Below are 26225 nucleotides of genomic sequence, written 5' to 3'. Positions count from 1 at the left end.
AGAGATGGGACATCAACAGCATTGACTTCAGTGGCACAAAGTCAATGTTGGCCACAGTAGGAGAGGTTCATGTTGCCTTCTATGTTCTTCTCTGCAGCTTGATGCTGGAGAAACACGTGTTACACCTCTGACAACCCTGGCAGCATAGGGAAGATCTGATTAAGAGTTTGAATGGGTTGAGGTAACCTGAGCAGCCTCCAAATCACTTAGAACTCTGCGGGCAAATCTCTGCCTGGCTAATGAACCAGTGTCTTTATTCCTGTCACAGATAATGTCACCATATAGTATGTGCTTGGTCGGTGCAAGTCTGACGAATGAAGAATGCATCAGTACATAAATGTAAGAATGGCAGCTGCAGCCCGGTGGCATGGAGTTTCGGCATGTGTTTCGACATCATGTATTGGGCAGCTCTTGACCATCCTTTTGAAGTCTGATAAGAGTTTGTGGGCAAGAGCTCCCATAAGTCCCATGGGGCAGTGTTAAGGCCTGTTGTCCCTCCTGTAAGCAGGACTCCTTCACACGGTGTCATGTTAGGAAAGCCCCCATAGTCAGGCATGTGTCCTATGCCCAAAAGAAGCTAGAGTTTACAGTATTTTCACTTGTGTGGGTGACTGGAAAGTCTGACATCTGATTTTTCTCACAAGGTATTAGGCTCACCGATCTTGATTGCTTCCTGTTTACAGCTAAACAGACCATGGTCTGGCTTTGGAGAGGTAAACAATACAGACAACTTCAAAAACACATGCACGGGATAACAGGATGTCCCAATCCTGGCTGCTTTGGTGGCTCCTATTCTTAGTGCCCTTTTTGTCTGATGTAGAGCTGAATGAGCATCTATAAATATTGTCCTGAGCAAGGGACACCTTTGAGCACTTCTGGTAACTTTTCTGAGGAGACAAATTCAGATCCAATGTTGTCTGAGGAATAAGTAGCATTCTACCAATCCATCAGCCTCCTCCCTGTTTCTTATGCCCGTCTCCTCTGAGCTGCGGAGCTAAGCAGCCAAGCAGCACCTCTTTCCACTTCCAAATAGTTGAAGTCCATAGCAGTTTCTTGCCTGGCACTCCTTGCCCCTTCATCAGACCACACGTTCTTTGAGTATGTTCATAATCTCTGCTGTAAATGGACATCTGGTCCATATCTTCTCAAGGTCTACTCTGCCAACTCATTTATTTTTCTTAACTATGACGGATTTTTTTTTTCTTCTTTCCATGACAAGTAATGTCTGATTGGTGACATAATGTAAAATTCTAGATTCTGTTTTATTTCTCTGGAGAGTGTTGAATGGTAAAGATTTTCCACAGAGGAGGATATTTAAGATTGGAGATATTTCAGGTATGGTATTGTTCTACCTGGAGTGCCTCAGTGGAAAGATCACCAAGTGCATTTCCCAAAACCCTCTATACCTTGACTCTTTTTGTGCCTCATTTGGACAGTGGCATGCAACGGGCCCCCTTTAGCCCTGAAGGAACATCTGTCTCTCACACTGCCCAGCCTCTGTTTTTGCCTCATTCTATAGCACACATGGTGAGAAAAATTCATGTTGAATGTATTCAACCCAGTAAGGCTAAAGATATCTGGGTTGTGGACTTCACTTCCTGATCTTCACTGCCTACAACTGCCCACCTGTAGTTTCCTGGCCGGAGAATTCTTCCTCTATTGTCCCTCTGTCGTTACTTCAATTGTTGACTTACTGGAGAGGTATGAATAATTTGGTTTACTTGTATAGCAACATCCTGTGCCCACCCAGTCTACCTGAGCTTGCCAACTCCTTGTCTCTTTATGCTCTAGCTCATCTAGTTTCTACAGAAGCTCCGACATGGGCTCATGCAGGACCTACCTTACAGAATGGTGACTGCATCAGAGATGACAGGTCAGATGGTACACATTTCCACCAAACCAGAGTTTGTTCAGAAATATAGAACACAGGCATGCTTGAACACTGGGGTCGAGGAATGGCATGCACTGGAGTCCATGTGGAGTCTGCACTGTTTCACTTACAGTGACCAGTGCCTATATTTGAGCCCTGCTGTGGTGGCTGAATGTCTGTCCACATCCATAAAGACTGTTGACACGTCCCATGAGTTCAGATCTGATAGACAGATGTTCACAAGGTTCTCCAAGTCCCACAGTCATAGATGCAGTGTTTGCTGGGAAAATGTGGTCTACATGCAGCTGTGTCTTCACTCTGTGGGGATTATACATCACATCTTCATGCTGCAGAGAAATCAATAGCTAAAATTCCTTTGCTCAGCCTTTCATGGAGGTTGTTAAGCTCTCTGGATGCAGAATGCTGATGCTTGTAACAAGACTGGAGGTTCCAACAGCAGCAGGGTGTGTGTGTGTGTGTGTGTGTGTGTGTGTGTGTGTGTGTGTGTGTGTGTGCATCTTCTTCTCCTCCTCATCTTTCTCCTCCTCCTCCTCCTCCTCCTCCTCCTCCTCTCCTTCTTCTTCAGATAGGATCTCTTATTGAACCTGAATCTCAGATAGACTGGCTTATCCATTAAGTTCAGGCATCTTTTTTTGTGTCTTCTTAATATAGCATGAGGCACATGGCTAGCAATTTGGCTCCAGGAAGAGCCAGCTTCCTAGGTTCTAAGACTGGGACCATTCCATTTCTTCAACTTGTTATAGAGTGTCCACATCTGAATCATTAAAGAAGGATATGAGCCCTGAGCAGTCTATCTGTGTTTCCATGGGTCTCATGTGACCAAATCCTGAAGCATTCGCACATATGTAAACATATTTGCGAGTCCAACCTTGAAAAATGTACTACAATATCAGAGGAGAACTCAGCCTCGATACTCAGTGACCTCTTTCCCTGTACCTGCAGCTTCCCTCAGGTTTCCCTTTCTGATACAGTTCCTCTGAACCTCCATCTCTACCTATTTTCCATGATATGTATGGCACCTGCCCATCTCTTCCAACTGTTCTTGCTCCCCTCTCAAAGCCAACACCAAAGTAATACTTCCTGTTTCATTTTTTAATATCTTAAACTCAGCATTTCTTTTCCAGGCAGGTAAGGCCACAGTCTAGAATACTAGTCTATAACAGGAGCTTTCATTAGTGCCAACTGCATTCTGGTAGTTATGAAAACCAGTATTTTCTAACAAGCTTGAGGTGTTAGAGAAGCTTCTAGTCTGTGGTCCATGGGCTAAAGGTCCTGATATATCACCCTATGGCATTGTGACATGACATCTTCTACAAAGTTCATATTGCAGTCTAATTAGCAAAATTATCTCACAGTGTTCTTATTAAGTTCACAATACTGTGTTGGGTCACAGTCATAGCTATCTCTGGCTGCATGTAGGCATGACTAGACACACTTGGAATGCTCCTATTAAAGGTCAGATGCAGAAATTTTCTCCCTTGCCCACTGGGACTCCTGTAATATTTGAATCTCCTGCTCAGTTCCAAAGAAGGCTGCCCAAAGTGTGTTTGTATGCATTTTTCTTTATCCTACTCCTAAGCACAGACCCGTTCTGGAAGGTTCCTTTTATCCTTGAGGAAAGCAGTTGCCTCTGCTACTTTCTCACACTGGTAGACTTGTTTTCAGCCTTGACTTCAATCTCTCTAGGACCACAGTGCAAACACTGGTGGGTTTCATCCTTCCCCAGGGAAGATTCCAAGCAGATTCCTATGAGAATGATGATAATCTCTCTTGCTTGCTCTAAGCCCCCCATCTCTCCATATGGTGAAGCCGTTTGAACCTGCACTCACCCACACATTCTTTTCAAGGAGACAGCATCCCAGGGCTCTTGACATGCAAGCCCCACTGCCGTAATTAAGTCTTCAGTGAATTGTGCTTGAGACAGATAGCATGGGTAAACGCTTGACAAATTTCCACTCGTCTTCCAATAAGGCCCTGTCCCCATCTTCCAATAAGGCTGATGAAACCTGATAAAAAACACTTTAGTCGAATCAAAAGGCCCCCAGGCTAAGTGGAGCCTTATCTTCTGAAATTCCACATTCAGCACCGTCTATATTGGAAATATTAAAAAATTCATATATAGTGAAATGATAGATACTTATGTCACTATTTTTAAAAAGTTATTCTGATCGAGCTGTCCCCGGCTCCTCCACAAGGACACACTTTCTGGATATATGAAGATGGCTTTATTGACCTACTGTCGGGCAAACGCATGCCCTGGGCAGAGATGAATCTCTTCTGGACTCTCTGTAGCCCTGTACCTCAGCTGCCTTGCAAAGGGGGAAGAATAGAGTAATGGAATGCTCTAGGGTAGGGATGACTGTCACAGGTGATGGCAGGGCAGGGGTCAGCTAGCCCTGCTTCTGATGCAGTTAACCCTGTGCTATTGCCACAACAGAGCACACGTCTGATAGTTGTTTGGCTGTCCTGCAGCCTGCCTCATGTGCGTTGAGGATCAGCAGGGGCTCTGGCTGTCCTGTGACACTCTTACCGGTAGTTATTTTCTCTCTCAGTATTCATCCTTGGGAAAAGAAAACATTTTTGTTGAGGGAGTCCATGGTGCTGCTGTCCTGTGGGTGATGGCTTCAATGCTTCTCCACCAGTGTTTATGTACGTGGTTGTAGGGAAGCTGTACGTTCAGAGTGTCCTGGTGGGAATGCCTATGTGGTGGTGATAGGACACTGATGAGTGCTTTCCTTCACACAACATTCTGAAATGAACAATGAATTTGAAAGTGAGTCTAAGTAGACATTTCTACACTGAGGATCCTTACAACTTTGCTCTGGTGAGGGGCTGGTAGGATCACCACATGGAGGAGGTTGCTTCTGAACAAGCACAGGTCACCCCTTCCTGAAACCTTCATGGTATTCTGCTCCTCTACAGACTATGACTCCTCTCCTTTATGCACCAAGGGACAGGTGCTATTAACACCACCCTCTCCTGAACCTCTTTCCACCCAAGCTACATTCTCTCTGTTGCCAGCTGAAGTGGGCTCCTGAGATCCCCTCCACACACAAGGTACATGTGATTATTTCTCTTTGTTACTCTTGTCACCCCTAGTCTTCCTGGCCTGTGGGTACAGATGGCAGGCTACTATCAACTATTCAACACTCAGTCCCAAATGCCACCTGTCACCCTTGTCTGGGTGACGCATTTCTGTGCTCCCTCTCTGCCCTTGCTATTCAAACACCTCTGACCTTCAGCACTAGCTGCTAACCTCTTCCCAGGGACTGTCTCTGCCTGCTTGTTTCTCTCTACAATTATACACCATTGTGCAGATTGCCACCCTGTAGTTTATAGGCCCAACAAGAAGAGGTGACATGTCTGAACATATTCTGAACATGTACAATTCTGATGCCATTAATCATGGTCATGAACTGTTGTATGACTGAATGGTTGGCCTGGAGATGAAGACGTGAGTACAGGCCAGAGCAGAAAAGAGGATTGGGGACTGTGAGGCCACATTTTAAGGACTGGGCTCCTAGTGCCTTCTGGCAGGCTGAAGGGGACACAGGCATCTAGAGGTTACCATGAGAAAGTCAAGCTCTGCTAATACCATGACACTTTCTTATGATCCCTACTACAGAACCTCAGGGACAAAGCAGACTCCTTACAGCAGCTGGTTGCTGAGTGTCGAGCTTCATACGTCTCCTTCTGCTGGGGTTCCATCCACTTCTTCTGGGGAGCCTACCTGCTTCATCTAGGAACCTACTGGTAAGGGTGCTGGTCCAAGATTCTAAATCTGCCTGGAGACTAGGCAGGCCTAGTCCCTCCTATCTGAGACATCTAACCTTTGATATCTATTCTTCCATGAAACCTTGATATGAATTTGTGTGTAAGCCTCAGCTCTCAAATAAACAGGCTACCTAGGCTGAGCCTGTGGACCAGGGTCCTAGGATGGCTTAGTCTCCAAGCTTATGGAAATGACTTAGCTGTGCATGTATGCATTCTTCTACTAAATTAAGAGCTCTGGCTTTTTGATAATTGTGTGGAGCCTCAAGCTCTCTTTTATATTTCCATTCCTCATTGGAAAGAATTAGTGCATCTACTCAGTAACATCTGTGCCCTGTTCACTGAGCACTGACTTCTCTAGTACAAACTTGGGGCCTAGGAGATCGCTCAGTAAGGTGCTTGCCACACAAATGTAAAGACTACAGGTCAAATCCCAATAACAAATGTGAAAACAGACCTGTAAATATTAGCCCATAATGCCAGTGTTCCTAGGGCATGATGGGAAGCTGAGATATCAGAATCCACTGAAGCTTTCATGACAGGACAGCTAACCTGGCACACACAACAGCGAACCCAAAAAGGATATCCTTCTTCCAACACATGGCAGGTGGGAACCAACAGCCAAGGTTAGCCCCTGATTTCCACACCTGTACCATAGCTCATGTACATCTCATTCATACACACACACACATACACACACACACACACACACACACACACACACACACACACACACACACAAAGGTAGGTAGATGATGATTAGATAGGTAGATGATAAATAGATGATAGAAGATATATAGATAGATGATAGAAGACAGACAGTCACACAGATAGATAAGTTTTGACACGTGCTTAAGTAAAAAGGAACTTTGTGTCTACCTCTCCCCAATGAGTGGATTCTATTGTTCAAAAAGCCCAGGCAGGGTTTGAACACTTGTTTACTCCAGAAAAGTGGCACACAGAGTGTGACTATTACTCTGATAGAGTGCTCTTATGTGGCTATCATCAGGAAATTCAGGATGAATTGAATTAATTTGCATTTAAGTATAAATACTGCACTGAAGGTCCAAGTGTGTACCCTGCAGCCTGCCCAACTAGAGGACATGTTGGGCATTCACTTCAAGTTTCCAAAGTCATTGGGTGGTCACATAACCTAATAAAGGAGTGATGTCAAGCCATTCTGGGAAACCTTGGGGATGCTCAGCAGAATGTGGGCTTCAGAGGAGATAGGAGGAACCTTAACTTCAACCCCAAGATGTCCTTCCAGAAACACCTTCAGAGGTCTGTTTGCTTGTGTGGTTTCAGCAGGACACCTGGGGCTTCATCATGGATTCTGGGCTGAGTGGAAGAGAAATGAAAATGTGAAGTAAGGAATTTAGACTCCTGCCTTCTGCAGCGCTCAGAGCTGCTCTGGCATTCTGATGAGAACAGCCTCAGTTCCTGCAAGTTGAAGCACGAGGTGCTCTGGCTTCACAGACATGTAGAGAGATTTCTAGATTACCAAAAAACACAAGACTTTGATGAGAGCCTACAGCTAAAAGCTCACCCGAAAGTTACTAACCTCAGATCAAAAGACATGCTGCATAGAGACAGAAAAACACAAGAGAGGGGAGAACAGAGGGGGTTGGAGAGACACATACACAGAAAGAGAGAGTGAGGGGAGAGAGAGAGAAGAGGGATAGGGAATATACAGATGTGGATGGAGCTGGGGAGAACCCCTTAGGCTGGATGAACCCACACCTGAACCCTGACAGGAGACAATCTCTACTTTCTCCCAGTGCTTAAGCACTTCCCATCAGAGATATGTGACTGAGAACTGTTCTCCGTAGCTCCTACAGTCTTCTGAGATAGCTGTCTTAGTCAAAGGGACTTTATAGTTCTAAGTTGAGGATTAACACACACCTATGGCATCTTTTAATCTTATTTATTCTTTCTTGACACGGTGACAGTGAGGTTTAGACCTCAACATGCGTGTCTTGTGGAACACATCTTAGAGGTCCAGAGAAAAGTTTAGAGAAGATGCCTAAATGGCTTTGGATGAGAGAAACATGTAGTGATGTATTATGGACCAGACAGCACAAGAGCCTAGAGGTAGGATGAGCCAGGACCAGTGTCGTCTGGAGCCTGTGGAGGAAATAAAGCATTCCTGACTGACAGCCTCCTGGGCTAAAGGAGAATAAACGTGTCAATATCATTTGTGCTGCCTGGTGTTTAATGGTTTGTTATGAAAACCATATGAAACCCGCCCACCAGGTTTCCTCTAAATATATACAACTCAGACTAATGACTGTAAACATTGACTCCTGTATTAGTTATGTTTCTCATTGCTGTGGTGAAAACACTATGATAAGAAGCACAGGAGGAAAGTTGAGTTGGCTCACAGTCTGAAGAGGTACAGTTCATCTTGGTGAATGAGGATGGCAGAGTTCATGGTGGTGAGGTCATGTTCCTTCAACTCCTCACATCACAGCTGGCCAGGAATCAAAGGAAGGGGAATGACTGCTCTCTCTTTCAACTGGCTTTCTTCTGCTTTTCAGTCTGGGACTCCAGCCATGGCATGCTGACAGCCCATATTTAGGATAAGTCTTCTCTCTTCAGTTAAATCTGTCTGGAAATATATCCAAGCTGAGCCTCATGAATGGCATCAGGCTGACAATTGAAATAAAATATCATTAATCCACAGTGCAGTTAACACTGTGGCCACACTGTCTGTTTAATCTGACTGAAGGTGCAGTACCTGGAATAAGACTAGCCATTACCACCAGAGAAGTCAGGTTTGGAACCCATAAGAGAAACTCTGCTTCTGACTCAGTGAATAAGCTTCCCCTTTATCTGTTAAAGGAAGGTATGCATTCCAATGACCTGCACCTACTGTCCCCAACTCACCAGACAGGAGTTCACTGGTGTATAGACCCCACACAATGACTCATGATGAGCAAAAACCACCTGCTCCAGTCTCTGAGCTCTGTCCTCTTGGTATTCTTTCTCCTTCAATTAGCAATTGCTTGACATCCTTTGCAAGAGACAGAATGTGTCCCTGAGGCCACTCACAGTCCAATCTAGAAGTGTAGACTGAGTGTAGACTGTTGGAAGGGATATAAAGAAGCGCTCTTTGAGCAAGACATGCTTGGCAGACCATCTTTCTGGTAACTTCTGAGATCCTGATAATGGTTACTCTACCATTGTCTATAACAGACAGACCACCAGCAAGATGAGTCCCTGCTTCTATTCCATCACAGACAGACAACCATCAGGAAAACACCCTTGTCTCTCTTCCACAGTCATTGTGGCATCGCTAACTACTGGCACTGTGCTCTGGACCTGGAAAAGCAGTCTTCATTCTTCAACACAGACTTATTTATGTTTTGAATTTCAGGTGAATTTGGCACGTTCTCAAGGAAAGGTGTCAACATACAGACATTTGGAGAAATGCTTGGGCCATATAGCCCCCTTGAAGTTGACCACTGACTATTATTTGTGACTCAGGGCCCTCCATGGCCAAGGGTTCTCAGAGTTGAACGGCAGGCTTGGGATTCATTCACCATGTTGTAGGAGATGCTGTGGGGTTTAATGTGTAGTTAGAGTGTGTCAGCCTTCTGCTCATGTCTAACCAAGATGGGTCCATATTAGAGCTAGAAAAAAGTGAAACAAACAGTCCTTGGACCTCAAGTCCTGTGACTCAAGGAAGAGGAAAATTCAGGAGCTGTGTATAGGAAAGATAGGAAAGCACTAACCAGAGACAAGAGTCACAGGCAGGCAATGGGCCAGCCTTCAGCTAATCAACTTAAAAGGGGAAGGGGTTTATTGTGGCCCATCATCTTGGAGTGTAAATCCCCTCATCCATTGGTTCTATTTGTTTTGACCTTGTGGCAGATTATGGCATTAGGAATATATAATTTGATATATAATTGAGAATATAAACTTCCCAGTCAAGTAAGTTCCTCAGTGATTTTCTTCCCTCCACTGAGCCTGACTCCCTAAACATTCCTCCATATCCTGACTCCACATTCTAGGGACCAATGTTTCTATGAATGGTACTTGGAGGCATTTAAGATGCAAATTCTGGGATTAGTAGACTTAAAGCAAGCAGGTTGAGAGGTTTGGCTAGAGGAAGTTGGAGACTATGGACAGGAGCCATGGACTTCGGGGTGAGGTCTGTGGTAAACGTGGGGCATGCAGTAAGTAGGCAGTGAAGCTGTGTTTCCCATAGTCCCCCAGAAATCAGGCTGATGAACTCAGCATCTGGCCTGTATGGAAGTAAAGAATGTTTACTCTGGGAACCATGGATAAGCTCCCTGTTAACCAGGAGTGGTATATCAGGATAGTCTACCATCCTGAAGGCTAAAACAGGAGGACTGGAGTTTCAGCCCCGTTGAAGATCTAAGGTTGTTCTCAATAGTGGAAGTCCACCCAGATGACTCTCCATGTAGGGTTTGGGTCCCTTTCCACCTGGTCCGAAGTTCCAGTGTTTCTCTGCATGAAGATGCTGTTCCTACATGGTCTCAGAGCCATGTATATGGAATGTCTGTGAAACCATCAGTTGCCAGAGTTTAGGGAGATCTCTCTAGTATCAGACAGCCTTAGGATCCCGTGTCTCCAGGTCCTACTATTTTGTTGGCACAGCAGGCAGCGTTTCCACTTTGCAAATGCGCATGCACATACACACAGTTCAGAATGAATAGCAAATGCAGTTTCCTGTGGGCTGCTGAGGAGAACACTGACTCTACTCTGTATTGAGCTCTGGATCTGGAGATACCTCTTACAGATGCCTGGATGACTAGCATTTCAAAACAGGGCTATTTCGGTGACAGAAAAAAATCTAGAACAAATTTTGTTCTCTTTACTGTGACATGGATATTAATGGCTGTCATCATAGGATCAAGAGATCTCTCCTTAGATAAGTGTGGGAGGAAACCAGTACCACTGATTGCCTCTGAAAGAAGAGACACAAATGGAAGGTTCATAATGCTTTCAAAAATTCTTTTAGGGGTTGGGGATTTAGCTCAGCGGTAGAGCGCTTGCCTAGCAAGCGCAAGGCCTGGGTTCGATCCCCAGCTACGAAAAAAAGAAAAGAAAAAAAATTCTTTTAATGTTCTCCAGATTGTAAATAATTCCTAAGAGTTACCCATAGCAGTGAACATCTGTAATTTCACTGGAATTCCACCTGAAAAGATGAGACAGGAAGATCAGGAGTTCAAGGCCATCCTCAGCCACACAGCAGATTCTAAGTCAGCCTGAGCTATGTGAGACTGATTAAAAAGCCCAATAATAATAATAATTGATACTTAGCTGAACATACCAAACTGTTAACTGTATTAAATATCAACATATGAGAGACTAACCCAGTCTCTTGCTATGGAAGTATATCATCTCCTAGGAGACCTCAGACTGACTGACTTGACTCCATCTCCACTAGGAGAGGGTTCTGGAACAGCGGAAATGCAAAGTGCATAGGTGGCCTTTTGTTTTCCGGAGCTATGCACAAACTGCATCAATGTTGCTGGCTTCCTCTAAGGAGCATCAGTGAGGGTATTTGAAATGGGAGAGAAACCATTCTGAAGGGAATAAATGTGGTTAAATTCCACCAGTTTTCAGGAAGGCAGCAGGAGAAATAAAAAGTTCTTAAAAAGTCAGTGTTGGTTCTTTAGTGGGACATAGTCCTAGCAGTGGCTATGCCTCCAAAGGAAAAAGAATCTTCCTCCCTTGGGAGTCACCAACTGCCAACAGCTCCGTCAATAGGCTTTCTGGACTATCTTATACACTAGGTAATATTGCCCTTTGTGCAGCATAACACAATTGAGCAATTTACCTGTGATTGTTACTCAGGGACAATCCTTGTGTATTTATAGTCAACCATTCTAAGAACATATACTGGCACAGACAATGTGATTACCCTAAATTTACAGCAGTCTTGTTTTTTAACCTCTGGAAAGCCCTGACCCTGACCCCATTTCCTCCATTGGTACTTCGATGTGCTTGTTGGCTGCACACAGGCTGGAGCTGATTCCTGCACTCTCCCAAGCAGCACTGTCATGCACATGTCAGCTAGAAACATCTTGTGACACAGGAGACACTAGAACATCCTAAAGGGCTCACTGTTTCACTTCTGGGGCCCACACTTGAGGCACTTACGACTACCCAGACATGTCCTGGTGCAACCTTTGTAGTTCTCTCCTATAAACTAAGCATAAATTCTGTGGGAGATGACGGATTACTTCATATACCATGCAAGCAAGCCCAGACAATAGCTTCAGCCATGACTGATTGCCTTGCAGTAACCCACTTTATGTTAAATGCATTCTTGCTGTTCAATTCCACCACTGTAATTCTGTTCTTCTGCATTCCCCGGCCCTCTGTGGACTAACCAGGTTCCTTCAGTAATGATTTCTTTTCTATTGTATTGTTTTCTGCATAATCAAGTTGGTAGGTGGGGGTTTGGGTGACACGGCCATCTGTCAAGTTCATTTGCTCTGAAAATGCATGAAATAATGGCCTCTACAACTTGGGGGCTATCCGTTATAGCAGAAGAATATCAGCTTTCCCTCGTGCGATCCTCTCATCTCTCTAAATTATTTTTCCCTTTTCAATAAGAGGCACACACACTTCCTTCTACATGATGGGCTGTTTACATATTTGGGTTCTTCGAAGAATGCAAAAATCCCAATTTTCCCTAGCACTTGTCCACTCTGCATTGCAATTTATACAATTAGGAATTCACAGCCAGCACAATGCTAATACAGCCGCTCTGGTGCTAAAGACATTGAGGTGCCTGAGCCACCCAAGAACTCCTTCATATGGGGCTTCTTTGAAGTCTGCATGATGCAAAGCTCTAGGCAGACAGGATCTCTGCAGAAAGGCAGCCTCGCCCAGTTTCTTTTTCAGAAATTAAAAGCCGGCAAGCTCCTGTTTTATACAATTATCTGAAACCACATATTAATAACCCTGTGTAGATTGGAAGGCCTGAGTACTATCAAACAGGAATGGAGATTTTTGGAAGTCTAGAATCTTTCTGTTGAAAGGACATAAAGTCATATGAAAAATCATCGTCTCTTCTTTATAAGGGGGTGGTTTGATTAATGTTAAAAGTTGGTAATTTGGAAGACACTGGAAAAGATAACTTCCAAGAGGTCAGGACCTCTTCTGAATGTGCATGTCAAGTGTCAATGTTTGGGATGGTTCCCTAGCCTCAGTGATAGAAGCACAATGGCCGTGACTCTATCTTTGCTGTAGTGTACAGATGCACATTTAGCAGCCAGAATACCTTTTAAGTTGTTCCTTACAGTTGAATTTTCCTATAAAAATGTCATATCCATCTTAAAGATATGAATTTCTGAAACTGTTGCTTGCATCTGGAATGTTCTCCAAAGAGAAGGAATTTCTACGTAGAAGTAGGGTGGGAAGAATATCCTAAATGTGACAGAACTTAGGAGAGGGTGATAGAACCTTTGACAGGCCACAGTGGGGGTCATTTGAGTCATTAGAGGCATGAACTGAAGCAGGTTACAAGACACTGCTCTCTTCTTTTCCATTTTCTTTTCTAGACTATGAGATGAGCATTACTCAAGCCATGTATTCCCACTATGGCATGATAAACACCAGGGCCTCAATATCAGACACAGACCTCCAAGTCCATGTGCCAAAATAAACCTTGCTTCTTTCCAACTTTACTTATGACTTTATAGTTTCTTTGTAGGTATGTGTCTTTACAGATAACTTTTTAGGTATATGTCTTTATAGGTAACTTTATAGTGACAAAAATCTGGCTGATATACATAGTCTCCTCCTTGAGGAGCAAGGCATATATATATATATATATATATATATATATATATATATATATATATATATATATATACTTTCAGGTCCATTGCCCTGCTTTTTCAACAAGGGCAGGAGTTCCAAGACCAGGAGAAATTGAATGAGAGGGGGAGATAGAGAAGAGAGAGAGTCATAGACAGACAGAGAGACAAAAGCAGAGAGACATACACACAGAGATATGGGAGCTCACCCATTTCCTCTCCTGTCAGGGAAAGGTTACCTCCACACACAAGTGCACTGGGGAGCCAAACTCTGTATATGATAAACCCATATGAAGAATCTTAGTAAGACCAACCAATTTACCTACCCTTGAATGTTGGAAGGGAGGTCCCTAGTCATGCAGTTAGAAAACTGGAAATCCAAAAAAGCTGATGACCTAAGTTCTAGTCCCAGTTTAAGTAGGCAATAAAAGACAATATCCCAATTCAAAGATAGTCACAACTGGAGAATTCATAACATAGCTCTAGCCTTTCATGAGACTCAGTCCCTCAACAACTAGGTGAGGTGAGAACCATAGGAAAAACCCCTTGCTTTACTGTTCTGCTGCTTCAAACATTAATCTTACTTACAAGCACTGTCATGAACATACATAGACTATTTAAAGCCACTTCTCTGTTACCTGGTGGCCCTGTCATGTAAGTATAACCATAAGAACTAACTGGTTAACATATCATTAAAGGCCTAAAGACATTCCATTGTGCCTCACCACCTTTAGAGAGCCAAGTATGCTTTTGGGAAGTACTCAATATTCAAAGACATCACTATGCTCTCTCATCTTTAGATGGAGATTGCTACGTTGCATTCAAAATTAAGACATAACTTAGAGCTTCTGAGGCCTTGTCTTAGTTAGGGTTTTACTGCTGTGAAGAGACACCATGAACATGGCAACTCTTATAAAGGAAAACACTGAATTGGGGCTGCCTTACAATTTCAGAGGGTTCATCCATCATTATCACATCATGGCAGGAAGCAATAACAGCACACAGATAGACATGGTGCTGAGAAGGAGCTGAGAGTTCAGTATCTTGACCCGCAGACAGCAGGAGACTTTGTGTTAGTTACACTGGGTGTATCTTGCACATAGGAGACCTCACAATGGCACACTTCCTCCAACAAGACCATACCTACTCAACAGCACCACACCTCTTAATAGCACCTACTCACTCTGAGCCACATATTTAAACACATGAGTCTATGGGGGCCATATCTATTCAAACCACCACAGGCCTTATCTTATGTACAGAAAACTTATGGTCCTTTATCTTATATGAATACTTGGACACTCCTTGAAATATATGCAGATCATTTCTGAACCCATCTGTGATGGTGAATGTTAACAACTCCATAGCATCTAGAGTTACCTAGGAGATAAACCTCTGGATATGTCTAGGAAGGAGTTTCTAGATTTATTCTAAATGTGTTGGCACCATTCTCTGGCCTGGAGTTCCAGAAGTAGGAGTAGAAGGAGAAATAAGAGGTGGAGAATGAGGAAGAGGAGGAGGAAGAGGAGAAATAGAAGGAAGAGGAAGAAGAAAAGGAGGAGGGAAAGGAGGAGGAAGAGCAGCAGAAGGAGAAAGGAGGAGAAAGAGGAGGAAGAGGAGGAAGAGGAGGAGGAAAAACGAGGAAGGGGAGGAGGAAGAGGAGGAGGAAGATGAAAAGTAGGGGGAAGAGGAGAAGGAGGAAGAGGAAGGAGGAGGAGAAAGGAGAAAGAGGAGTAGGAAGAGGGAAAGTAGGAGGAAGAGGAGGAGAAAGGAGGAAGAGGAGGAGGAAGAGGGAAAGTAGGGGGAAGAGAAGGAGGAGAAAGAGGAGGAAGAAGAGGAAGAGGGGGAAGAGGAGACAAGCAAGCAAGCTTCATCTATCAGCATTCATCTCTCTGTTTCCTGATTTTAGATGTAATGTCACCAGTTGTCTCCTGCCTCCACTATTATTACTTTCCTCCATGATGGACTGCCCATAGACTAAGCTATATCAAACCCTTCCTTTCCTTAGTTGCTCCTGTTAGATGTTTCTCATGGCAATTGGAAAAGTTCTAGTGTGTTGTGCTACCCAAATGTACACTTTTGTGGACAGGGAACATAGATTCATGTGGGAAGCTCGCACCTCCATTGTGGCTCCATGGTGGAATTAGGGATGGGTCTAAGCCCAGAGTCCTTGTCAGAGACAGTGTAGACATCAGGAGAAATTCAACCCTTATAGAGCTGCCTCCCTCTGAAGCAAGACTTATGGAGGTGCCAAGCAGAGAAGTAGCTTTCATGCACTAGTGAAAGTTTGTCTTTCTTGGAAACTCATTTTACTCAAACCCAAAATCCAGCCAGCAGCAATGTGGCTGATCAGACAGCTCTGGCTGAGACTCAACCCTGAAGGAAGCCTGACATGGCCCATGAAGTGCACATCAGGAGTGTTCTGTGTGCACTTGAGGGTGCAATTTCTGGATCCTAATAGCTCTAGCCGGATTGTGACTGAATACAAATTTCAATTTCTTCCAAATTAACCATCACCTAAGAAGAATGTCTACCTGTAGCATTTACTTTAAGGAAAGCAGAAAGGCAAACAGTCATGAGGACTGAAGCCACTCCTTAGTAGACTCAGGTGGGAAGCTCGCACCTCCATTGTGGCTCACACTCACTACTCACTCACAAAATCATCTGGAAGCCAGAAGGGTAGAATGATGCATATCTGTGATACTAGAACACTACAGGCTGAGGCTAGAGAATGTTATAGCTAAGGCTACACATCAAATCTAGGCCAGCTAGTCTACTGAGAGATAGTTTATCTCAAAATAGCAAGCATACACTAACACCACTAGACAGTGAGTGAGCCCTCCAGTTCACTTGTCAGCTGGGTTCTTGCAGATGTAGCAGCCCCACTCCTACAGTAGCTCGGTCCCAGAACGTGTCAGGTAAATCTTGTTGTCTTTAGAGACTGACCTACAGGTGTCCTGCTCAGTGGTGTTGGACACCCAAGCCTGCCAGAGTCACAGAAGTCCTGCAGAGAAGCAGCTGAGACCCAGATGGGCAGAGCCAATACATCTTCACACATGCCAGCATAGCTCCTTGGAGGGGTGGCTGTTCATCAAGAACATTATTCAACTTACTCATGCCTTTTATAAAGATGGGACCCCAATGGAAGTGTTAGGAGAAGGACTGAAGGAACTGAAGGGGATTGCAACCCCATAGAAAGAGCGATATAAACTAACTAGACTCCCCAGAGCTCCAACCCAAGAGTATGCATGGATGGGTCCATGGCTCCAGCTACAGATGTAGCAGAAGATTGCCTTATCTAGCATCAATGGGACAGGGCAGGGGCCTTGGTCCTGTGAAGGAATGATGCCCCAATGAAGGAAGATGCTAAAGCAGTGAGGTGGGAGTGGGTGGGTGGGGAGGGGAGCACCATCATAGAGGGAAAGGGGAGAGAGGATGGGATGGGGGCTTTGCAGAGAGGAGATTGGGAAGGGGGACAACATTTGAAATGTGAATAAAACAAATACAACAACAACAACACAACAACGACAACAACAACAACAAAAGACCCTCTTGTATTCTAAGATACTTTCAAATTCTGGGAGGTTTAAATATCAATAGTGAAACATTTATATATAACATGAGAGGTGAAAAGGCACTCCCACTGACCTCCAAGTGTCTCTGAACCTCAGTGTCTGGAAAGGTCTGCAATCAAACATCATTCACATCAGTAAGGTAGAGTTCCAGGTTCCCTAGCCTTTCAGTTTAGGGCAGATGAAGGGCTCATTCTGAGATCTCAAGGCTTAACTACAAGTATTTTAATTATGGCCATCCAGTTTTGCCACAGACTTCCCTGTGACTCCTTGTGATCGACAGACATCTCCGTATGCTGAAGCTATGAGGTAGGCAGAACTAGACTTCACACCCTCATTCTCACCTTGACAGTGCTCCAGAGCTTGTGTTCAGTTGCAAGAATAAAAGTCAACAGCAAGACCACCTTCAGTCCCTCAGCCTGATGTCTTTTCTTATCCCTCCTCCAGCCCCATGGGTCTTTCCAGGTACTGAGAAAAGACACTGTTCAGACTCAGGATATTAATGAATTGCTTGGCAGCATCTTTCTGCCAACTCCAAGTCCTAATTACTCATACTTCTCCCAGCTTGTTTTTCATGCTCCCAGGGGATTCTGGGCTCTTCTGTCTGTCACACTCTTCCACTTCTGGTTTCCCAGAAGAATCTGAGTTGCTGTTGAAAGGTAATGTGGGGTATACCCCACATCTGTCCCCAGTGGTTCTTGATAGTCATGAATAACCAGGGGCATACCTGGCATGTAGCATCCCAGGTGTAAAACTCCCTTCATGAGGCTGGAGAATCTGATGTCCAGTTTAGCAGTGGCTGCCCGAGAACAGCCATCCATGTTTACTCTCCACACACAGGGGTCTTCAGCCCCTCTTCCAGCTCAGACCCTCTTTTACTCTGGGAGTTCCAGACACCCTCCGTCTTTAACAGTCAGGCATTCATGTGTCAAGCATAGACAACCTTGTTGTATAATTGATAAGTATTTGAAAACAGCGAAAACTACAGAGGAGGCTGTTTTTCCCTAGCAGTCCCAATACACTTGTGCTTGCCTCACTTCCCCAACTGTGCATTCCAAAGAAGGTGCTATCCTATAGAGGGGACAAAGAAAGGGACAATACTGAAGATGTTTTGGACATATCATGGCATGTACACTATGTTGGTCCTTATGTGTACAGACCTGGTGGCTGAATTGTGACCTCAGAGAGATGGTGACAGAATCCTTTGGACTCAATTTTGAGAAAGCCTCTTCCAGAGGACACTAATTATCAAAGAACTTGATCTGAGGGCATCCAACATCAATGGCTTCTTACCCTCATGTCACAAATAGAGCTAGAGGGGGACTCAACTTGTCCAGCAGTCAGAAATAGGTATATTGTGAAAAGGAGGGGAGATAGCCTACATAGCCTCCAAACTGACAGGTAAGAAGACATATAACAGACAGACACACAGAATAGATGCTGGGGAATTGCAGTAGCAGAGACTGAAGTATGATCAACGTAAGCCCAGGAGCACTTGGAGCCACCAGAGTTAAACAGAGATAAAGAAGGTGCCTATGGAGGTATAGTCCTGCAGAAACCATGAGTCTGGACTTCTGTGACCATGAAAGACTATATCTGGTCGCTTTGAGCTTCAAGGCTTCTGATGACTTTCCATGGTAGCCAAGGACATGGAAACAGCACAGTTATACACAGTTAAGTGACATTCTGGGACCCACTGCCAGGTAACCTTTGTCACTGGGAATATGGGTTCAGTGAAAATTAGCTCTTTACATACAGTATCTCTTGATGTAAGTCCCTGTTAATGCTGTACTTAATGAGAAGCTTTGAGAACTATCTTGGAAACTTTATGTGAAGATGGAACTCACAGATAGAGAGGCTTGGAACTCACAGATAGAGAGGCTTGGCTTTTATTCAAGGTGCCCCTGGGCTTTGTACATTGCTGTTTTCAAAGAAACTGGCTGGGGTCTCCAAGGAGATAATCCCTGGAGAACTGTTCCCAGAATTCAGTTTAAATTTTCCTTCAGAGCCACACCCTACAGAATACACACACACACACACACACACACACACACCTTGGCCAACATCTGGGTAAACATCAGGCAGATTACATCTGTTAGCCTGTGTACATAGGATGTTGAGACAGGTGGCATTTGATGTTTCGTCCCTGGTTAGTGACCATTCCTGCCTCACAATGATCTATACATTAAGGGAACTATCTAGAACAACTGATTCTGTGCTAAGAATGTCCTGCTCTGAGGAGTGAGTCCTTATTACCTGCTATGAGGGCCTCAGACCCTGAACCCAGGAAGAAGCAGCCTGAATACTGGGCTGCCCTATTCCAAGCATAGAGTAGTGTTGTCTACTCCACAGACTGACCACTGTTGTGACACCAGTCAGGTGAGCCCTCTCCTAATCCAGCAGCCACATCAGAGACAGGCCTGTCTGACACATTAGCAGGCTGGCTCACTCTTGAGAGAATGGCACGGGGCCTCTATGCTTTTCACACCTTGGTCTTGCTCTGGGGAGAAAATACAGGAGGAGATGGCAGGAGGTGTGAGAAATATAAGTCACCAATAAAGATTTCTCACGCCCCAGGGGTGACAGGTTTGTTCCGGATCTGAGAGACTAAAAGAGAGACATACTTTTGCTTTCTTAGAAGCTGCTAGTATTCAGATAGCCTCTGTTACTGGAGCAAGGCTCTTGAGAGAGTTCTGTATAGGACCAAGGGACTTTAGAAGCTGATAGATGAAGCCACAGGGAAAATCAGGTGAAGGCACACGCAGGGCACTTTAGGAGACCTGGGTCTGCTTTTGAGTTCTGTCCAAGATCATCTGGAACTGATTTTCCTCCCAATCCCTGAACTCTGTTGAAGCTTGTATGGAGAGGCCCCTAACCACTTGCTAGTGGTATCGGAGCAGCCCTGACAGTGACTGTACGGAAAGAGACTTACTAGTAATCGATTTTGCCAGCTGAAACTGGTGCCATGAGTCTAGACATTTGAGTGAATGGCTTGGGGATGAAAAGGTCACTCTAAATGCCTGAGTTCTGGGAAGTCTCCCATTCACCTCTCGAGGTATCACTGAAACTGTGTTTACTGGACTTGTCAGATGATACTACCCTCACGCTTCAGCCAGAGACATCTCAGCTGGGCCTTCAAGGCTTGTGTCTCAGATCTGCTGTTGGGTGCATCCAGAATGTCAGGTCTCATTGTCAAGGACCCGGGAAAGGTGCACTGTGTCCTCATAATGATGTTGGAATCATGGTGATGTGGCCATTGTTGAACTTCAGGAGCATATGTCTGATGCCAAGTTACCTTGCTTCCTGAGAGAATGAGCCATGAGACTATCTCTACCTGCCTAAGTGTGTGGCGGTTAGGAGTCCTGGGGAAGTCACAAAGAGCAGAATCTGTGATGTTGTGAGTGGCAAGAGATGTGTGATGAGGTTTATATGAAGACGAGTTTTACCCAAGTGTGTCCAGGGCTGTTTTGGGGGCTTTGTGTCCAAGTATGTATGTTAAATGTATATGGTTATATGCGAATATGTATAGGCAGGGATGTATGTGTTGGGTTCTGTGCATGGGTTGTGTGCAAATGTCTCTGTGCAGAGACCCATGTTTACACTTGACATGTAGAGTACATGCAGAGGCCTGTATGCAGACATACATGCATAGAGCTGTGTGCGCCTGGTGAAGGGGTACTCCATATGTCTCTCAAAACTGAGGGCGCTGGGTTGATAGAATGAAAATGTTTGGGATGAGGGTTACTGTCTGTCAGACACACTGGCTAGAGGTCAAGATCACACATGCACTCTGAACCACAGAGAAGGCTACATACATTTCTTCATTGTACTCCAGGAGGTAGGTACAGGGAACACCTCTCATGATAGATGGTCTCTTTGTGGATCATCACCATGAGGATAAACAGCTTCATCGGACAGATTTACAGACCTTAGTACTCTACCTTCCTGCATCTGTCTGAGGAACTGACGATAATGGCCACATCATCATGATTCCAACATCATTATGATGACACAGTGCACCTTTCCTGGGGCCTTGGCAATGAGACCTGACATTCTGGGATTCACACAACAGCAGATCTGAGACACAAGTCTTGAGGGCCAATGTGTCTGTTGGCGCTCACTATAGAACTTCATCAGAAGCTAAAGACCCTCCCTGGTTATAAGGGCCTTCGTTACCGGGCTTGGCTATCTGAAGTGTCCCGTGTTTAGTCTGCTCAGTGAGTGGATGGGAAGGATGTTTTTTTTGGCATGCTTATTTAGAAATTAGCTTCTCAATTGGAATCACTTGCGATTTGAGTGTCAACTCCTATAAGGTGATGGAGATGACATCATACATACCATCCTCCCTTTGGAAATAGAAACAGATTGACCCAGACCACACTTAGCAGACTGTCTCCCTTTCTTTAAAACCATGGTTCCTTTGTTTACCACTATTTTCATTTCCTACTTCAGCGTTTTTCTTCACTCTCAGCTATTGTTAAGGAAATTTTTCAGTCAAGCCCCAAGCAGTAGCAAGTCCCACCTGGACTCTGACTCACGGTAAGGCCACCAGGAACATCTGTCCAGCACTTGGTAACTCCAAGGGCCATTGATCTTGCCTCATTAAGTTGTGTCAAATCAGCACCTTCCAGGGCTCCAGGACAGAGGCTCACACTAAGAATAATATGGCCATTTATAAAGCAAGGCACCTTCCATTGTTTTTTGTTTTCCCCTCAGTCTCTTTAAGATGCTCAGCCTCCTGGGGCTTCTCTTACAAAGCTGAAAGGAAGCTCGCAGAGAAGACAATGCCACCATCTATTTAGCAATGAGCCAGCAAGAGTCTAGCTGTGTCAGATGGGTAAGAATCTGGCTTGGTTTCACTCATACCATCTTCACAGTGCTCACTCATCCTTCACCCTCTTTCCAGAAGCTTCAAGGTGCAAGGCACACAGGGCCCTAGGTTGTGGGACAGAGTATGGATGTTACAAGCAGGAAGGGGCACAGTCAAGTCATCGCTTTCCCTACAGAAAAAATGTGAATGGTAGCTCAGGGAGTCATGAGACATGCTTGTTTGTATTTTGGGGTGGGGTATCATTGCTTTGTCGTAGGATGGCCCTTTCAGCCTACACAGGAAGCTCTGTTCACAGCGTTGCTGAAGCTCACCTGCTTACCTCTTCAGATCATGCAGAGGCATCATGTCCACACATGGCACAGGGCAGGTGTTTCAGGTGTCTTCGTTGAATTCAGTGAAACTCCACGCTGAGAGCGAATATATGGAGAACGCTGAGAACCAGCCATGCAGATACTCCACACTCCTGAAGGTCTTATGCTCTGGCCAGGGCAAGATGTTAGATAATTCCACTAGAACTTCAGGGCTTGCAAATGTGATTGAAGACCCAGACAAGGATTCTCTGTTCTGTAGAGAGAACTCTCTGAATTAAGAAGAGTGAAATGGATAAACTTGATGGGAAGAGGCAACTTTCACTCAGAAAATGGCTTTCCAACAGGGAAGAAAGAAAGGATCATTCTAAACAACAAGTTAAAAGGAGAGCAATTTAGTGGTAAGTTTTGGTTTGCCACTAATTACAATACATGTGGTCCTTTACATTATTATCACATGTTTATGGCATGTGGCATATTAAAGTGTAACTGCAGAGCTTGTAACAGCCAACCAGAAAAACAGCCTGATGTGGCTTCCAGGTGGCCTTTCTTCTAGAGGGGCCACCTTACAAGGGGACTAGAGAGCTACATTCAGGCTGCAAACTGAGAGTGCCAAAGGCAGAGGTTGTCACTCCATTGGGCTATCCCCTTCCATCTCTGAAATCATGAAGAACTCTGTAGCCTGGTTAGGTCAGCCCCAGAGTCCTCTGGAGGACACAGACAGTCAAGCAAAGATTGTGTGTACTAGGGGATGCTGGAGTCCTAGCCTCCTCTCCTAAGTGCCACTCTTCTAGTCTCACCCACACTCTCACACAGCAATCCATAGAGCCTGGCATGGCACCTGACTGTAGGACTTTATTGCAGTTTGTTTGCACTGAGTGTGTACGCCGCATGTATCCCGACTGCATCCCTGTGGCATTTAATAAAGCAGTTAAAGCAGGCTGCCAGGAAAAGGTTTTGGGGCTTATACTTGCCATGTGGTTGCTGCGGGTCTCCTGGTCTTCTATTATGTGAACAGCCATGTCAAGGAAATCTTGCTGTTGGAGGCTAAGCCAGTCTTCTCTTTACTTCTTGTCACAATAGACTTTAACTCTCTCAAGCCATTAGCTGAAATATACATTTAATCCATAAGTTTCAGCCAGGAATTCCTTATGGCATTGTAATGATAACTAATGTATCCTGATCTTAAATAATAATATTACAAAGTAAAATAAAATGTTTGTTATTATGAGTTATCATGCCCTCTGTGTATCCCCATTATTGATATATCATGCATATCTAGGTGGACTGTGAACCACCTGGCAGAATTATGTGAACAAACAATTAGTCCATTTCATAAAAACAACCTGTTCTTGCCTTTAGCAAATTCATTAATTTTACTGTGAAGATCAAGACGTCACATGTAGAGAAGATTTAAGCAAACTGAAGATCCTCTTCCTTACCCATGTTCCAAACTAAGTAGGATCCATACAATATCACACTCCTTGGTGGCCACATGCGGTTGCTGACAATGTCAAGGTCACTCTTGCTAACACTTCCAGAACCACAAATAGCAAACACTGTAGGAGCAAGAGCTGGTTGTTGAAGAGTTTCCTTGTTTAGTCAGCTGACTGGGATGACTTGATGACTTGGCCATCATCTCTATTCTCTTTCAGTAAGTCTTCTGCAGTCAGGGTCCAGCCTTAGTGTTTGTCACTGGAACTGAAATGAGCTCACCCCGTGGGACCTTCTTATGATGTTACCAGCAATGGATAGAGAAGGGTTTAGTGAGATCTGTTTGTCCATGTAGCTTGCCTGTGGGAGTAGTCCTGCGTTTCTAGATATGCTTCATTGGAGTGAGTGCTGCCAATCCCTGACAGAGCACCTCCTGCCTAGGCGGGAACAGGTAGAGCACCTATGTCATAAGGCAACTCCTGATTAGAGGTGAAAGCTTAATTCAACATAGCAAGTCACCATGGTAGCAATGGAGCCTGCCCATGATCCTGCTGAACAGTACAGGAAAATAGATGATGCGGTGTGCAGGCCAGGCTTAACTTATGAGAACAAGGAGATTGGGCAGCATAAAGACTCCATGCTCTGGGCAGCTCCCACAAGGTCTCAGAGAGCTTGTGCTATGGGAGGGGACAACTTAAAACAGCAGGTGAGAGGGAAATTGAACATCTGTGAGCATCGAAATGTACCTGGGTGCTATAAGCAAGCATCTCTGTGAAGGTTTGGATGACATGTTTGGGCCTCATTTATTTTTTTAATCCATGGAGTGAGGTCTTTTGATTCTTGTTTATATAGTGACCACTCTGAATGATGGGGTTTGGACTGAGATAGGCACAGCAGTTGGCCTCCCGTTGTATCTTCATTAGATATAAGGGAAGTACAATAGGATACAGGCTTTGTGAGCTCCTAGGGAGAATATAGGCTCTTGGGAGCTATACAGAGTTCTAGAATACACAGCTACCACAAACAGTGTCCAGAAAAATAGGGAACTATGGCAACCCAGAAGGACTTATCAGTGTGTTCTACTAAGATCCCACGAATGAGGGTGTGTGGTCACTATATACATCTCTCCTGTGGGACCCACAAATGAATGTTTGGGGCTGGAGGCTCCCAGAAGGGGGCAGCAGAGCAGAAATTCTTGATGATGGTAAGTGGGAGCCCAGCCAGGTAAAGCCCTGTCACTGGGCAGGAGACTGGAAGCATGGGGCAGACAGGCAGCTGAGCTATGCCTCCTGCTGCCAGCATTTGGGGGCTGCATGCTTGTCTCTTGTAGGTCTGCATCCAGCCTCCTCTCTGATTGCACCAAGCAAATCCTTGCCAAAGACAGTTTTCATTAAATTCTAAACATGAATTTTATGGTAATTTAAGTCATATGCTTCTGATTGCCTGACAATAAAATAACCAAAAAAAAAAAAAATTGGCAACAAAACTGTGGATATTTCCATGCCTCTCTAAGTGTCTTCAGCATCTACTGTTTCAGACCCAGACATTCAGATACACAAACACACAGAAGAAAACACACAAATGCAAAACATGATACTCAGTGTACTTTTAAGACCAGTATGATGAGGCTCTGTATCTTGTTTGTGCCCTGCTCCCTGCCATGAACTTTCTGAACATGTTTCCTTCTCAGTTCTCCTGCCAGGATGATCCTGAAACAAAGGCATGGCCCAGAAGCTCGCTCCCACATCCCACTACAGCACTGTAAAGTTACGGAAGCACTGTCTCCTGGACGGTGTTTGTGACTATTAGAAGTCTGAGTAGGGATGGGTTAATGAACCAGAGTTGCTAGATGACCAAAATGAATTCTCACATCTAACTCCTATTTAAAAGTATGTAGACCAGTAGTTCTCAACATCCCTAATGCTGTGATCCTTTAACACAATTCCTCATGCTGTGGTGACTGCAACCATAACCTTTTTTCCTTGCTATGTCATAACTGCAATTTTGTTACTGTTATGAACTGTAATGTAAATATCTGATATGCAGGATATCTGATATACAACTCCCCAAGGGACCAAGAACCACTAGTTGAGAACCACTGATATAGGCTAAGACCATGAGAATATGTGTACTAACTTCCTTGCCTTCTCACTCAAACTTTCATCTAATGACCCACCACCCCAACTAGTCTATTAAACAACCTGACCTATCTATCCTCACCCCAACCTGCACACCCACACCCCACCTACCCACCCACACCCTCACCTGCACACCCACGCTTGGTGAGATGTTTTAGGAGGCAGGAGTCTGTGTGCAAGTCTTGCCCAATAAGTCTTCTCCACTGCCAAGTCTGCCGCTGTTTTCACTTACTCTAGGAGACATGGGTGGGGCAGTTGTTGTTTGCAGGTTCATCTTGGGGAGCTGTGGAACAGATGAGCACTGAGTTAGATCTGTAGTTATGAACCCACCTAACCACACCCGAGAGTTCCTTGGCCTGTTTAAGGTCACCTACCATCTTCCTTGGCCTGATCTTGCAAAACAAAGAGCTTTCGTCACCTAAGTTTAAGTCTCTCGTTCTGCGGGAATTGGGTAAGGCATTCCCATTGAAAACGGGCATCC

General features: G+C 44.7%; 1 long non-coding RNA gene across 3 annotated transcripts; it reads right to left on the bottom strand.

The window, feature by feature from the left end:
- Positions 1-4110: 4110 nt before the first annotated feature.
- On the bottom strand, positions 4111-24013 carry LOC134484981 (uncharacterized). Of its 3 annotated transcripts, none has more exons than XR_015644924.1 (4): positions 23615-24013; positions 23147-23279; positions 22176-22444; positions 4111-4640 (listed from the first exon to the last, which is right to left on the bottom strand). It is a non-coding gene; the product is annotated as an uncharacterized LOC134484981 (long non-coding RNA). The 3 variants fall into 3 exon arrangements; XR_015644921.1 differs by having other exon boundaries at positions 22184-22444; XR_015644920.1 differs by having other exon boundaries at positions 22184-22428.
- Between the last annotated feature and the right edge of the window lie 2212 nt (positions 24014-26225).

Source organism: Rattus norvegicus, chromosome 1 (assembly GCF_021556685.1).
Source record: "Rattus norvegicus strain SHRSP/BbbUtx chromosome 1, alternate assembly SHRSP_T2T, whole genome shotgun sequence".
NCBI classification, from domain to species: Eukaryota; Metazoa; Chordata; class Mammalia; order Rodentia; family Muridae; genus Rattus; species Rattus norvegicus.
The sequence above is the reverse complement of the archived record's forward strand: the minus strand, read 5'-3'. Positions and strand labels throughout refer to the sequence as shown.